This window comes from Thamnophis sirtalis, unplaced genomic scaffold (genome assembly GCF_051295495.1).
Source record: "Thamnophis sirtalis isolate CommonGarterSnake01/CBP01778 unplaced genomic scaffold, rThaSir2_p1.2 scaffold_15, whole genome shotgun sequence".
NCBI lineage: Eukaryota > Metazoa > Chordata > Lepidosauria > Squamata > Natricidae > Thamnophis > Thamnophis sirtalis.
In genome coordinates, this window is record NW_028261395.1 from 14,258,605 (window position 1) to 14,276,135 (window position 17,531).

Consider the following 17,531-nt stretch of genomic DNA (forward strand, 5'->3'; position numbering starts at 1 on the left):
CATAGTTCATCTCACCTTGCCTAATATAAAACTAGGTTACTAATTCTATGCAGATATTCATAACGGATTTTTCCTATCAGATCATCCAAGTTTTTTCAACACTGTAGTCTATTGATATTACTTGTAGGTGAATTCTCACCTCTAATACATTTCTTATCTCATTTGTTACTTAGTCTTTGTATATTGTATATTTAGATTGTTACTTAAGTTATTTTAGTTAATAAAATATCTCATTTATATATCTTAATTCTCATTGTCTTTCTTATCAAACCATTTGTATAATTTCTCCCAGACTTTGTAGAAGTCTGTGTGTTCTTTTTCGTTAATCAGCATTGTCAATCTATTCATTTCTGCTATTTCTAAAATTTTATTCATAACCATTGTACTAGAGGGGGCATTTTCTTTCTTCCAGCACTGCACATATGCGATTCTTGCCGCCGTCAAGATATGGATGAGTAGGGACTTCCTGGGCAGGACCTTGCTGATGGTGATAGCTTAATTGAGCTGCCCCCGGGTTTCTGGTCGCGTTATCTGCCTAGATACCTGGTAGATACCTCATTCTTCAGGCAAAGAAGAGCGAGAGAGAGATCCAGCTGGTAAGAGCTTTTCCTTTGAAGTTTGCAGCTTTTTTTTTTTTTTTTTGCTGCGAATAGAAGGGGGGGCCAGCCGAGGCTGAATCATATCTCCGTGCCGGAAATCCCTAGCTGTTTATTACGGCGCAAAGCAAGGCACCTCCACTTAGGACAATATTTGAACTATTTATCTGAAATTAATACAAGCAGAGTCCGTACCTGAGAACCTTACCTGCTTTTAAAAAAAAATCCTAGCTTCATTTTTTACAAGAGCTTCCTTCATGCACTTGGTTTTTTTTTCTTAAAAAATAAGCTCCTAAAATGGCGATTGTGCATTCTCTGTAACAATGCCACATTCCTAATTCTTTGGCAAAGAACAGTGATAAAAAAGATCAAAGGAATAGCCAGCTAGCAGTTTCTTACTAATTAGTTTCACTTCTCTGAAGAGCTTACAAGACTTTTTCTTATCAACTTTAAAAGTTTAAAAAGACTCTTTGCTAATATAGAGACATTCCAAACAGAGGTGAATATGCTGAACTGTTTTGTTACAATGCTAATCTTTTGAAACCTTCTGCAAACTTTCTGCAAAAAGGGAGGAAAAGTTGGTTAGCAGTATCTTATTAATTAGTTTCACTTCTCTGAAGAGTTTACAAGACTTTCCTCTTATTAACTTTGCTAATATATATATTTGATATAGAGAAGTCCAAAATGGTGCTGAATATGCGGAGCTGCTTTGTTACAATGCCCTTTTCTGAAACGTTTTGAAAAACCCCTAAGAACAAATAAAAGGGTGACTTAATATTTTTTTTCTTGTAAGCTGCACAGCGGGCCAGTAGAGTTTGATTGATTGCTTGAAGAAAAGATATAATGGCATCACAACTAAATCCTGGGCCGAAACTTCCTCCTAGGAGCACATCCCCCATACCTGGCACAAAGTTGCAGCTTCCACTATGCCCCCTACTGGAGATTTGCTAACAAAAGAACTTTTTTGGGAAACTTTTAGAGAATTTAGAGAGCAGAATTTAGAAACTTTCAGAGAATTCAGAGAGGAGATAAAAAACGAGATGAAAGAGTTTAAGGTGGACTTATATGATAAGCTTGATACTAGGATTGCCAAAATAAATGATGATATGCTGGGACTTGTAACTGTATTGACAGAACATGTTTCTGGAATGAAAGATAATCTAGAGGTTCTTAATGAAGCTAACACCAATTTGACATCCAAAACTGAAGTGGTGCAACAAAAAGTTGAAAACGCTGAAAAACAAATTATTATGATACAGTACAGACAGATGGAGCTTGCATTAAGAGACAGGGGGCTGCGTGAAGGCAAACAGGAGAACTTGAAGCAGATTTTTTCAGAGGCATTTGACCGTCTGGTGGGAAGACCGGGGTCCAACTTTGACTGGCAGATCGATAAAATTTATCGTGTTAATTCTTGGGCGGCAAAACAGAAGCAACTCCCCCGAGATGTAGTTATATATTTTGCCACAAGAGAGTTCAGAAACATGATACTACAAGAGTCCTATAACACCAGGCTTCAAATTGGCGGACAGGATTTGATTGTCTTGAAAGAAATACCACCTCAAATGCTAAGAGCCAGGAGAGATTATGCTTTTCTAGTGGAAGAACTCAGAAACCGTCAGATACAGTATAGATGGGATGTGCCATTTGGTATTATAATTACATTGGACAAGCAAAGATATAGTCTCAACTCTGTATGGAAAGCTCGAGATTTCTATCACAAGATTCTGAATGTGGGACACCCTGAATCATCTGGATCTGGAGAAAGACCACGAGAAGGACAAGATAGACAGCAAACCACACAACTACCAGACAAAACGCACCATTTTCTCCTCCCAGAAGGGCAAGGGGTCATGGAACAAAGACCTAGCCGTATGACTACCAGACGAATGGAAAAACAAGCTACAATGCAACAACCTCAACAATCACCCGCCATTGATCAAGGAGTTACAGCAACAAGCTCAGAAGCCATGAGAGGAGCTAGGCCAAAGGTTAAACAGGCCATGCAGGAGGCTCTAAAAAAGCTTCAGGCAACCAAAAATGACAACTAAGATTTTGACATGGAATGTCAATGGACTGAACTCTCCACAGAAGAAAAAGAAAATATTTCACTATCTCAAACAGTTCAAGAATGATATAATTTGTCTGCAAGAAACTCATATCAAATCAACTGATCAAAAATATTTGTTTAACCCCAAACTTGGTCAACATTTTGTGACCTCTGCTACGGAAAAGAAAAATGGTATAGTTGTATACTTAAGAAAAGACATTAAGGCTGAACTAATTGAAGCAGATCCCTTTGGAAGATATATCGTGCTAGACCTAATCTTAGAAGGGAAAAAGACATTACTTTTGGGAATTTATGCTCCTAATCAACAGCAAGACAGATTCTATAGAAATCTTCATGCTAAATTAGTACAGTGGGACTTTAAGTCTTGTATACTATTGGGTGACTGGAATGGCGTGATTGACACTAAAAGAGATAAGAAGACCTCTTGCCCAAATACTAAAATCCGAGCTAAGTTACCCAAACCTTTTTTTGACATGATGGACGACTTCGAATTGAGAGATGTTTGGCGAGAAAGAAACGCAGAGGAATATGACTTCACCTTTTTTTCTGATAGACATCAATCCCTTTCAAGGATTGATTTTATACTAATCACTAATGATTTACTTTCTAGGGTGAAGAAGACAAAGATTGCGGTGAGGGTCCTTTCGGATCATAACCCAGTTTGGATGGAATTGGGAAGGGTAGTGCAGGCAAGAAGGTCTTGGAGGCTGAATGAAAACTTATTCAGATATGAAAAGTACATTAATGATTGTAAAAAATTATTATCTGAATACTTTGTTCTGAATATGAATAAGGGTACATCTATGGAATTTGTATGGGATGCAAGCAAAGCATATATGAGAGGAGTACTGATGAATATAAACAAAATACATAGACATAAACAAGGGAAAAAATGAAAAGAATTGGAAGAGGAAATTAAAGGAAAAGAGTTGGAGTTAACATTGAATCCAGGCGATACAAAGGCTAAGGAAGCAATCACCATATTAAAATCCCAATTTGATATGTTGATCTCTGACCAGGTAGCCACTAGTTTATTATATGCAAAACACAACACTTTTTGTAACACAAATAAACCGGGCAGATGGTTAGCTTATCAGATTAGGAAAAAAAGGAAAATTTGAAATGTAACCAAATTGAGTTATAGAGGGAAGGAGGTGTTTCAACAGGAGGAGATTCAAAAGGGATTTCGGGAATTTTTTACAGAATTGTACAAAGGGGACAAAATTAAGGGTTTAGACATAGACAAATACTTAGATAAAGAGAAAATACCCCTAGTTAGAGAAGAGTACAGGCAAAAGTTGAACCAACCAATAACCTCAGGGGAAATCTTGCAGGTAATCAAACAACTAAAGTTAGGGAAAGCGCCAGGCACAGATGTCTTGACAGTGGTTTACTATAAAAACTTACAGTTAGAAATGGTAGAAGCTCTTAGAGAACTATTTAATAAAATTCAAATGGAAGGTAAAGTGCCCCCATCTTGGAAGACAGCGTTTATTTCGTTGATACCCAAAGAAGATCAAGATATTACCCAACCAAAAAATTATAGACCTATCTCATTACTTAATGTAGATTATAAAAATTTTACTAAAATACTAGCAAATAGGTTAATGGTGGTTATTCAACAATTGATACATATCGACCAAACAGGTTTTATACAGGGGAGACAGATGAAGAGTAATGTTAGACTAATCATTAATGCATTAGAATATTTGGGAAAGAACATCCAAATCCCTGCTGCGTTCATATTTTTGGATGCTGAGAAGGCCTTTGATCGAGTTAATTGGCAATTTCTGTTGAAGATATTGCAAACAATGCAGATAGGAGATAGCTTTTTACGGTCAATTAAAGCAATATACCAACAGCAAACAGCTCAAATCATAGTCAACGGAAGTTTAACATACTCTTTTCAAATTGGAAAAGGTACAAGACAGGGCTGTCCTTTGTCCCCACTATTGTTCATTATAACTTTGGAAGTACTATTGAATAAAATATGGGGCTTGGATGGTCTAAAAGGGATCAAGATTAGGCAGCAAGAATACAGAGTCCGCGCTTTTGCAGATGATTTGGTCATAATATTGGAACAACTGCAGGAATCTAGTATGGTTTTAATGAACACGATTAATCAATATGGTCAAGTGTCTGGTTTTAAAATAAATTGAGGAAAAACCAAAATATTAGCTATAAATATGAATACTAAACAAAAGGAAGAACTAGGAGGGATGCTAGGATGTGAGGTAGTTAAAAAAGTCAAATATCTTGGGGTCAATATTTTAGCCTCAAATGGGAAACTATATAAGCATAATTATGAACCACTTTGGCGGAGTATACAGATAGAGATGAAAAAATGGGAGAAATTGCACGTATCTTTGCTGAGTAGGATAGCGGCAGTGAAAATGAACATTTTACCAAAATTTTTATTTCTTTTTCAAATGCTACCTATACTTAAAAAAGATGTGAATCTTTTAGAATGGCAGAAGGGTATCAACAAATTTGTATGGGCTGGAAAGAAGCCGAGGGTAAAGATGAAAATAATGCAAGATGTACGCGAGAGAGGAGGCTTGAAATTACCTAACCTAAAATTATATTATGATGCAGTGGCGCTATCCGCAATTAGTGATTGGACTCATTTAACCAATGATAGAATACTGAATATCGAGGGACATGATCTGGTATATGGTTGGCATGCTTACTTGTTATTCAACAAAAAATTGGATAAGAATTTTAAAAGTCATATCTTAAGAAATGCCTTATTGCGGGTCTGGAAAAAATATCAACATAAACTAAATGATAAGTTACCCATGTGGGCAATTCCTAGACATGCAATCGAAAATATGAATATAGAACAAAAACACGATAGAACCACTTACAGACAACTTCTCACTTTGGAAAGGGGGGGTTCTACAACTAAAATCTTTAGAGGTATTGAAAGAGGAGAAGGTAGTTCAAACATGGTTCCAGTATGGCCAATTACAGGCCAGGTGGAAAATAGACCAAAAAACTGGTTTTATCCAAGTTGAGGATAATTTGTTTAAACAAATAAGAGATCAAGGCTTAATGCATATAAAGAGGATATATAATGTACTAATACAGATTCGGAAACAGAATTGGTTAAAGATTTTATGATAAAGTGGGCTCAGAATATTGAAGAACCAATAATGTTGGACACGTGGGAAAGAATATGGGTAAGAAATGTGAAATTTACACAAGCACAAAACCTGAGAGAAAATTTTTATAAGATGTTTTATAGATGGCATTTAGATCCTAAAAAGCTGGCTTCTATGTATCCGAATGTACAGCCTAAATGTTGGAGATGTGGTTCTCTTGATGCTACATATTTTCATATATGGTGGACTTGTCAAAAGGTTAAGGCATTTTGGATAAAAATGTGGTGGATCATGCAAAATATCTTTAAAAGAAGGATAAAATTTACTCCTCAGTTATTTTTACTAGGTATATGTACTGACTTTACAGCGGTAGAGACCAACTTGGTTCTGCACCTAATAACGGCAGCAAGACTGTTGGTGGTGCAATACTGGAAGAAGGAAGACTTGCCTACAACTGAAGAATGGACATTGAAAGTCACAAACCTAGCCGAGATGGCTAAAATATCGGCATATCTTAAAGACCACTCAAATGAGAGATATAAACGAGACTGGAAAAAATGGATTGACTATACACAAAACAAATACAGGACTAAGAAATTCCAGATAGCCTATGCTTAAGATTAGGAATAATTTAAACTGCTTAAAGTTTGTGCAACAGCAAGAAGCTGAGTTCAACGCAGAGATGTTATTGACTTTCTTTTTTTAAAATTTCCTTTGTCTTAATATATTTTAGACTGTGTTTGTTAAAAAGCTACACCGTGTATGGGCTCTGGGAAGTCGGGAGGGGGGAAGGGAGGTGGGGTCTTAGGGGGGAGGGGGGGAGGGGGATATATAATATGTGCTAGATTTTAAGTAACACGATTGCACTTGTATACTGTTGCTCTTTAATTCCAGTGTAAAAATAGGACAAGCTGAATATATTAATAGATAGTAGGAATACACCGAAGGGAGGAGTAGAGGGAAAGAAGAAAGAGGGGTAGAGAGGGTGGGAGAGAGGATTGGAGGGAGGGTGAGAAGGAAGGGAGGGAGTGTATTGGGAGAGAGGTGTGGTAGAGGGGGAGGGGAAGTAGGGTAGAGGAGAATGATGGTGGGAAGACGGAAAGTTGGAGGGGGGCGAAAGAAAGGGTGTATGCAGGGTCGAAGAGGTACATTTGGTTTCTATTTTGGGGCGTATTATTGACAAGAGGAATGGCTGTGTTTATTGTTTAATGTTATATAGCCCCGGTTCTTTACAGTATATGTGTGACTGTACGAAAATGAAAATGGAAAATAAAACTATCTATGCAAGATATGGATGAGTAAATATTGATTAGTTTTAATTATTTTTGGATCTATTGTCCCTAATAGAAACATTTCTGGATTGAGGTTTAATTTAGTTGACATAATTTCATTTAGCCACCTTAGTATTCGCTTCCAATATGTCTTAGCCACCAGACACGTCCACTACATGTGGTAGTATGTGCCCAGTGTTATTTTGCATTTCCAGCATTTGGCCGATGATTTTGTGGAAATTTTTGCCAGTCTTGTCGGAGAGAGATGCCAGCGGTAAAACATTTTATATACATTTTCTTTGTAGGCCGTCGACATCGTTAATTTCATGTTCCACTCCCATACCCTTTCCCAATCATCTAACTTAATTGTGTGGCCAATATTCTGGGCCCAGGTTACTATAACTTCTTTCACTCTTTCTGTTTCCATTTTTCGAATTAGCAAACAGTCATATATTTTCGAGATTAATTTCTCGTCTGGTCCTATTAAAATTTTATCCAATTCCTGGTCCCTGTCCTGAAAGCCAAATTGTGCTAGATCTGATTTATACTTATTTTGTATTTGAAAGTATGGCCACCAATCAATATTTATTCCCATTTCAGCCAAGTTTTCCCTGGAGTTTAATCTATTTTGATTGTCTAAAAATTGTTTATAAACAACATTTTTGTCGAAGTTTATCAGATTTGGGTATATCAGGGCTTTCGTCGGGGATATCCATTTGGATAGTTGGATATAGAATTTCCTTCTAATTTCAAGCCAATCATTTATCAGTACCCCTCTTAGATGATGTCTTTTAAAGTAGTTGTGGACTTTATTTCCCTCACACCATAAATAATTGTGCCACCCCCATTGCAAGTCGTAACCTTCTATAGTTAGGATTCTTTTATTGGTTAATATTACCCACTCCTTTATCCACATTGTTGTTACTGCTTGGTGGTATGTCTTCCATTCTGGTAGACCCATTCCATCTTATGTTCTTTTATCTTGGAGATATTTATATTTAATTCTAGGCTTTTTGCCGTTCCACACAAAGTTTCGTACCATTTTATCCAAGTCATTATAAAATTTTTCTCCTAATTTAATCGGTGCCATTTGAAATAAATAAAGTATTTTTGGCAAGACATTCATCTTAATTACTGAGATTCTTCCCATCAACGATATTTGTAACTTCGACCAATTTTTTAAATCTTTTTGAATGTTTCGTAATAATTTATTATAGTTATCTTCTTTTATAGAAGAACATTTCACAGATAGCCAAATCCCTAAGTATTTGACCTTTTTGGTTACCTTAATTTCCATTGCTTTTTCTAGTTCTTCTATCTGTTTTTTGGGAAAGTTTTTTATAATCATTTTTGTTTTTTCCTTATTTATTTTTAGTCCGGCCACACGCCCAAAGTCCTCAATGTCTTTCATTAATTTCGGTCCTGAGGTTAGAGGGTCTTCAACAATAAAGACCATGTCATCCGCGAAGGCCTGTGTTTTATATTGTTCTTTTTTTATGGTCAAACCCCTAATTTCCTGATTTAATCTTATCTGGTTTAGGAGGACCTCTAACGACATAATAAATAATAATGGGGAAAGCGGACAACCTTGTCTGACACCCTTTCCGATCTGTACCCTCTCTGTTAATTCTCCATTAATTATAATATTTGCCAATTGCTGTGAGTATATGGTTTCTATAATCTTAATTTGTCACCGAATTTCATCATTTTTAGTTGTGTGATTAAAAAATTCCAGTCTAAATCATCGAATGCTTTCTGCACATCGACAAAAAATAACGCTAATTGTTTCCCAGATCTTGTTTCATAAAATTCCAGAGTATTAATTATTATTCTTGTGTTATTCTGAATGTGTCTTTTAGGGAGAAAACTGTTTTGATCCGAATGAATGTTTTGATTTAATATTATTTTTAATCTTTCCGCCAAAACTGATATAAAAATTTTGTAAGCCGCGTTTAGCAAGGATAAAGGTCTGTAGTTTTGAATTTTACTGTTATCCACCTCTTCTTTTCATTAGGGTAATGAAAGCTTCCCCCCAGGATTTTGGGACCTTACCTTTTTGTAGTACCTCATTAAATAATTCTAATAGTTTGTCTTCTAAAGTGTTTTGGAATTTTTTATAGATTTCTGACGGAAGCCCATCCGGACCGGGTGTTTTATTGTTTTTTTTGTTTTTGGATGGCCTTTTTCAATTCCTCTTGTGTAATTTCCTTATCAAGCATCTCTCTCATCTCCTCCGACAAGGCTGGAAGTTTCTATTCTATTAAGTATTTTCTAATGTCTTGTTCACTAATTTCATCCAGTTCATATAGTTTCTTGTAGTAATTCTGTACGATCTTTTTCTTTTCCCCTATTTCTTGTTTCAAATTCCCCTCCTCGTCCCTCAGTTGTTTAATAGTTTTTTTTTTGCATTGTCTTTTCTTTTTTGTGAGCCAACCATCTCCCAGTTTTATTTGCATGTTCAAAGTAGTTCTGCTTCATTCTCTTAATGTTTCAGGCTACTTCTTCTTGAGATATCAGATTTATTTGATGTTTAATTAAATCTCCTTTTTCCCTGTATTTGATATTGTCTGGCTCTTTCTGAATCAACAGTTCTATCTCTCTCAATTCTTTGTTCAATGTGTTGAGTTTTCCCCTATGCATTTTGTTTCTTCTTGCTATATAAGCTATTGATGTTCCCCTCATGACTGCCTTCATCGTATCCCAGACGTTTTGTGTTGATGTCTGCTCTTTACAGTTTTCTTGGAAAAAGTAACCCAATTCTTTTTCTATTGATTGTACAAATTGTTTCTCTTGTAATATATTCTGATTTAACGTCCACCTAGATTTTATCTTTGTCTTTCCTTTCCATTGCCATAGAACTGGATGATGGTTGGCCCACTTGTTTGTTAATATTTCAATATTTACTGTATCCATAAGTAGTACTGGGTTTGACCAAACCATATCAATACGTGACCAAGAATTATGTGGTTGAGAGTAAAACGTGTACTGTTGTATCTTATCATTCATTGTTCGCCAGACATTATAGAGGTCTAATTCCTTCACCATATTTGTATAGGCGGTCGGTAATTTCCTTCTGGTGCTTTTCTTATGTGTACCCTTATAATCAATTTTACTGTCTACTACTGCGTTAAAGTCCCCTAAAATACATATATTTTGCCAATTTATTTCATTTATCCTCTTATGTAAATTTACATAAAATCTTTCTTGTTTTTGGTTTGGGGCATAAATTCCTATTAGTAAGATATTTTTCCCACCATTTGTTATCTCCACCATTAATATTCTACCCTCTTTATCTACATATTTTAATTTTGGGTTTAACCATTCTTTTATGTACATCACAATTCCTCTTTTTCTTGTTTGTGCTGACGAACAGAATACTTTTCCTAATTTTGGGCATTTCAACAAATTATTGTATTTCTCTTTTATGTGGGTTTCCTGAAGACAGATTACATCTAACTTTTGTTTTAATAAGTCCAACAGTACACGTTTTCTTTTTAATGTTATGTTAAGACCATTTATATTTGCTGATAGTATATTCGTTTCCCATTCCTCAGATTCTTTACTTATTGTTTGCTTTAAGGGCACCTTTAGATCTTGTCTCAATTGGCGACCTTGATCTTGATTCTTCTCTGCCATATCTCTCTCGTTCTCTGACCTTTCTCGTCTCTCGCTCCTCGAGTTGGGATTCAGTTATAATGTCTTCTTGTCTTCTACTTTCTACTTCTACTTTCTTCTTTACTAAACCTCTCTTTGTCTGCAGTTAAGAATTCCTGAAATTCTTGAGCTTTCTCCAAAGTATCTATCTGGTATTTCTTTTCCCTCCATGTTACTAGCATTCCTTCCGGAAGGAGCCATCGAAATGGGATTCTATGTCTATTTAATTGTGAAGAAAGAAAGTTATATTTTCTTCTTTTCTCTCTAACTCTCCAGGGGATCTGCTTCAGAATAAGAATTTCTTTGCTTTTATATGTTAATGAATCCCCTCTTATTGTGTTTAACATATCCTCTCTCAATTGTCTTCTTAGAACCCTCACATGTATCTCCCTTGGGAGTCGATGACGTCTCGCGAAGCTTGTGTTAATTCTGTAAACTTCGTCCAATTCATTGATGATCTCGTTTTTAGGGCTGTCAAGTACTAGTCCCAAGATTTCTGCAATCAGTTCCCATAGATTTTCATCTCTTGCTTCTTCTACATTTTGTAGTCTCAAATAAAACGCTGATCGCTCCAATTCTAGGTGGATGATAGCCTCCTCCAGATTTTTATTTATGGATTCTGGTCTGTCCTCTGTCTTATCTATTCTTTTTTCTGTTATTTCCATTCTCTTCTTAACTTCTTTTATTTCCTGTTCATTTCTTGACAAAGCTGCTTGGATAGCCCCTACTCGCTCTTCAATCCTCCCCATATTGTTTTTGACTTCACTCATTTCGTTTTTTACTCCCTCCAGGCCTTTGGTGATGTTTTCATTCATCTTCAAAATTGCTTCCTGTAGAGAGTCCATCGTTACCTCCTGGCCTTGTGAGGTTGAGGCTGTCTTATCTTCCATCAGCCTGCTCTCAGGCGACCTTTCCCTCACCGGAGTGGATAGAAAAGTTTGTTTTTTGCTTCCTTTAGTTAAGGTTGCTATTCTTGTTGCCATTAGTATTAATTTTATTCAGCTATCCCCCTTTGATCTGTAGTTCCAGTACCTTCTAATTGTTGCTAAAGTATTTATACAATTCTATTACGTTAATCTATAATCTTTTTAAATAACTTATACTTAATTAATTAATTAATCAATGAGTTAAATATCTAGTCAATAGTGTTAATAATATATCAGTTACCAAAATCTCAATATATTGTTCAACAATTAATCAAGCAATCAGTTGAAATTTGACCTACCAGAGAATAATCAGTTATTAATTCATTAATCAAATTGATCCACTATGATGAACACCCAAGAAAAAAAAAGATAGTTAATTTAGAGCAGTACTATACAGTAGAACAGTTCTATAATAACTAAGAGGAGTTCACTAGGGAGGGAGAGTACATTTCAATGTGGAGAGCCAAAAGACAGGAGAAGTCAGAGCTCAAGATAGTCATTTCAAAGCTCACCCATCAATCACTTCTTGTTGTCAGTGAAATAAAGAAAGAGGCAGGGAGAAAGATGACTTTCCCCCCTCCCCACCGCTCAGTTTTCGCTTTCAAGATGTTGCCCCTCTGTTGTCTCTATCAGTATGTCTCGGCATCCCCCTCACCAGAGTTTTAAAGATAATTCAAACCCTTGTGACTCGAAAATCTTCTTCCCCTTTTTTAGCACAAGGAGGGCAAATCCAACCGTCTTTCTTTCTCTTCACCGTCTTGCCCACTGTTAATCCTCCAAACTTAAATATTCAAAGACTCAGTCCTTCTCTATCCGATCTGCCGATCAGCTCTCTTAAATCTTTCCCTGTCAGTCTTTATTCGCCGCTTCAACCCAATGCACCCACTTACGTATCCGAGCTCAGATTGTTTAGTTTATTCAAATTTAGTCTCTTAAATCAAAGTCTTTTGTTTACCGTCTTCCACAATCCGATATGTTTCCTGCAGTTGTCTTTCCCTTCCTTATTAAGGGCTGGCAGTCATGTCCTCTGGTCGGCCATTAATCAGCCGACCTCCTTTGCACTCGATCTGAGGGAGCCTCTCGCTTCGTGGGGGGGATCGCCTTTCTCCCTCCATTGCTCCGATGCTTCCCCTCCTTCCTGGTCCTCGTACCTTGAAAAGACCTTGCCTGCTACGGCCACGATCGTGCAAAAGGCCAGGCGAACCGAGCAGAGGATCTGTCGGCAGCTCGCACCGGCATGATGCCAAACCGGAAGTCGGTTGATAAGATTTGGAGACCAAGACTTTTGCTGTAAGAGGCAACTGAATAAATGTCCGAAAACCCTTTTTGGTCCCAATAGCTGAACTTGACAGAACAGAGTTCTCCTTAATTGATTTTCACATATTTAATTACTACAATTTAACATCGCTTTGAATGTGATCAGTGAATTCTGAAGCCAGCCAGATTCCTCCTCCTAAGAGGGTGTGAACACTTATATAGCCAAATTTTTCCTATTTTTTTTTATTTTGATTTTACCCCTTCAAAGGTTTCAGTTTGTTTTTCCATTTGAATTGTACATCTTATATGTCTACGATGGCAAACCTATGGCTCTCTGTGGGCAAGCAAGCCATCACCCAGCTCAGCTTCACCAACCATGCACCTCCCACCAGCCAGCTGATTTTTGGGTCTTGGCTGCACATGCAGGAGTTGCACCTGCATGCGCGGGAGGCCAGTAGGTCATGTGGGCATGTATGGCAGGTTGTCCAGACATGTACAGGGGTCACACAGATGGGGGGTGGGGGGAGCACAGGAGGGTCATGCACACATGCAAAGAATGCTGAGGTGCGTTGCATTGTGGGTGTGGGTGTGATTTCGATATGTGAGGAAAAAAAGGTTAGCCATTATTGTTATAGGTTATATGAAAGGAAGAAGTACTCAGAAGTGATTTGTCTTGGTCTGATTTTTTATTTTACATTTCCAAAATGTGGCATTTTAACAGGGGTGCGTAGACTTTCTTTGCTAAATACTGAAGTAAAAAAGCATTAAGTAATCCAACTCTTATAAACATAGTGATGCTAACCTTAATAAGTTTGTGTTTTTAAAGAAGTCTGTTTTTTTTCCAGTGGTTTTGGAGATGCATCCGTCCCTTGGGCCATGGAGACCCCCTGAGGTAGGTAACCTATAGCTACAAGACTAGATAGGAGATGAGCCATGAAGGTAAACAGGCTCTTTGGGGTAACTGGGCAGGAGGGATTTCCCTGTGCTCAGCCCAAATGTCCTTATCATCTTCCTTTGTTTTTCAGCCAAAGACATCATGTGGCGGCCAGTTGCCCCCAATCCAGAAAGGGTGTCTCCCTCAGTGATCCACCTGCAAACATCCCACTCAGGTAAGCCATCTAAATCTAAGCAACACAAAGGGGCTTCATGAGTGGCTGGTTAGATCTTAGAAAGAGACCATGTTACACTTTGGGTGGCTCTATGCTCTGTGAGCAATGCTTCTTACAAGGAGCCTCCAGGAGGGCCCTGCGTGAGGAGCAGAGGGATCCAGCCCCTCACTCCCATTCTTAGTTCTTCTTTCCAAGCAAGCATTTTGGGGAGGCCGGAAAGACCCTTGCCAATCTAAAGGCAGTCTACGTGTCTACGTGTGCATGTCTACCACACTGCATGTCTACAAACCCCAATGCTGAAAACCAATGGGGCAGCCCTAGGCTTTCTAATTCAATTCCCTTTTCCATGGAGCCACAACGGTTCAACAAACCCAAGGATACTAATTATACTCAGGTTTTGATATTTTACAGAAGAAATTTTTTGGATGAGTCTATGCAGACAGACAAGCTCAGAAAAGGGAAATCAAGGTCGGAGTTGAGCTACATAACTACTTTTCTGAAAGCGCAAAGTAAATTGAAGCCACCAATCCAAAATTTAGGTTAAAAAAATCAAGGAGCCAATTTCTCTCTGGTCCTCATATTTACAGCAACACAAACACAGAGGAATGAGGAGCTCCTAAAAAAAACTCCCAGCTTGCAAGTACCAACGCAGAACTCTGCAGGGAGCTGGAGAAGAAGGACAGGAGGTGAGACATTCTCTGGCAGCAACCCTGACTTGGGCAAAAGGGTAAAACTAAACCACTTAGCAAGGAAGGGAAAGGAAGTGCGGGGTATTTTTAGGTAGTTTTAATTTTAAATAGGTTGGATGGTTCAAGGGAAAACCAGAGGGGCCTAATTTCACTCTTGCCTTCCTCTTTTACAGAATAATGGAGTTACAAAAAGAACTGGAATTCGAAAAAGAAGAATACAGAAGCCTCCTCTGCAGAGTTCTGGAGCAAGCTGGGGAGAAAAGGGAGCGTTTCCGAAGAGAAGGTGTGGGAGGAGTAACCATTGGGTATTAACCTAATCTTGATTGCCTATTGGAGATTGAGGAAATCTTTGGAAGCCACACCTCCTGCTGGTCCGGTGGCTACCCACTTCAACCTCAATCTTCGGCCTAATTGGAGTGTTTTTCCTGCTCTCCTCTCTATCCGAGATCAGGAGTTTTTTTACTCTCAAGAAAAGCCTCAGCAAGGGATTTCAATTTAAAGCGACCTCACCTGCCTTCTGCTGTGCTCCTTGCCACTCATTCAAGCCTCGGCTTGCCAGCGTGCATGCTTAGAGGCCTGCAGGGCCACCCGTTTTTCCCAAAGGGGGTGGAGGCTCCAGGAAGGCCCAGAAGCACAGAAAAACTTCCAGGCCACGATCGGAGGAGTCCAGGGAAGCTGGAGAACCCAAAACACTTCCAGGACTGCGAAGAAGGTTCCAGCGAAGGAAGGAAGGAGACTCCAGACGGCACCAGCAGTCGCCATTTTGGATCGTCGCCATTTTAGGAGCACGTGGGAGCGCGTAAGCAGCGTTCCGACGCCGAAAGCGCTCACGAGGCCGTAGGAAGCCGGAAGAGGCTTCCTTTCTGCTCTGCCCCGCCGGTGATCCGGGGGGAGATTCAGGGCCTTGCCTGCCGGCAGCAGCACAGCCTGCAAGCGATCAGAGAGAGGCGGATCCTATCCCTAGGAAGGGAATTTATTTACAGCCAGCTGTAGAAGGAGCACATGGGTGAGCAACAAACCGTGAGTAATGGCGGAGGCGACTAGGAGCAAAAACTCTAGGCCCAGAGCCCTAGTGGGGGCGGATCCAGAGGAAGGGTCCTCTAGAGCGATTTCCCCTGCTCCCAGAGGCAGATCCCCATCTAGGAGGGACAAAGCCAGGGCTCCCAAGAATCCAGCTCCCAGGAAGGAAGCCAGAGCAACTAGGGCCTCGGCCAGGGACTACAGGGCAACCATCACCCTAACCCTAACCCTTCCCCCCCCCAGATCACGCTCCCCACGCAGGGCCTCTGCCCGGGCTGCACACAGATCTCCATCCCCAGCCTCTCCAGGGGGATCTCTGAGAAGACACAGCTCTCTTTCTCCTCCTCTCTCCCCTGCTCCCTTACTGGATTCGAGAGCGGATCCTTTTGGCCGCAGAGCAGCCAGCCCAGCCCAGCCTCGCCTAGCCCCTCTATCCCCTGAATCCAGGGAATATTCCCAACCACCAGAGCTTCAACCTCAGCTGCCTGATCTAACCAGCAGCTTTCAGGACATATTTGCCAGAGCTCTGGCAAAGGTTATGGCTTCTAGCTTAACTCAGCAGCCACAGGCTCCCAGGAGCAGGGCCCCCCAGGAACCCTCCAGAGGGCTGAGCGATCGCCCTAGCACCTCGGCTGTAAGAGAGGCCAGGTCTCCCTCCCCATCCACGGCTAGTGAGGCATCCGACCTCGAGGAGAGAGAACTAAAGGATGTGGGGTTTTCGGAGGATGAGGACCCCCAGGGGGAGGAGGATTCCACCGTAGCGAGCCTTTCCCCCCTTCCTTGTTCAGCTCCCTTTTACGCAAGGCAGTAGCCACAGCTGATCTGGATCCACCCTCGGATCCCCAACCCGCAGCTGAGCCCTTGGGCAAGGGCAAAAGCAAGAAGAAGAAGGGGCCCTTCCATAGGCCCCCCATACCTAAGGAAGAAATCCCCACCCCAGATATGTTTATGGAGGTGCTCAAATCTCAGTGGGTAAAGCCAGGGTTCTTTCCAACCCCAGGGGGGAATGAAAGAAAGTTTTATAATCTTAACCAAGCCTTTGCCCAAGCCTTGCAGGTTCCGGAAGTGGACAACCCGGTGGCAACCTTGGCATCTTCCTCAACAGTCGTAGCAGGAGACACCGCTAATTGCCTCAAGCCTGAGGATAAGAGAGCAGACATTGTTCTGCGCAAGACGTTCCAGGCCATCACCTGGGCTATCAGAGCGGCTGCCTCTGCCTCCTTTTTTAACAGGTCCACAGTCCTGTGGCTGGAGCAACTGAGGGATAGGACCCCAGCCTCTGAAGTGCGACTCCTGCAGGACATCTCCAAGATGCTTGCAGCAACGCAGTTCTCGGCGGACGCCACCTTGGACGCGGTAAAGTATGCGTCGCGTGCTATGTCTTCTTCAGTTGCTTCTAGGTGACTACTCTGGCTACATCACTGGCAGGCGGAGTCCTGAATGAAGTGGCACCTAACTGGCGCGGACTACACCGGGGACAAGTTATTCGGGACGGCGCTGGATCCCCTCCTTGTGGAGGATAAAAACAAGCGGAAGATCCTCCCATCAACGAACAAGCGGTTGGATTTCTGCCATGCACCGTACCCTAGGAGGGTCTCCTACAGACCACCTGAAGGAGACAGCCAAGGCCAGAGGTACCAAAACCCCAGATTTCAGAGGCAAGGGGATAGACAATTTCAGAACAGATTCAGGGGCCAACACCAGGGGAAGTGGCCCTTTCGTGGAGGAGGCGGTCGTCCCTTCCGCAGATTCAAGTGATCCGCCCCCGGATCACCCCATCGGCGGTCGCCTCTCCATGTTTGCGGATGCCTGGGAGCATATCACATCGGATGAG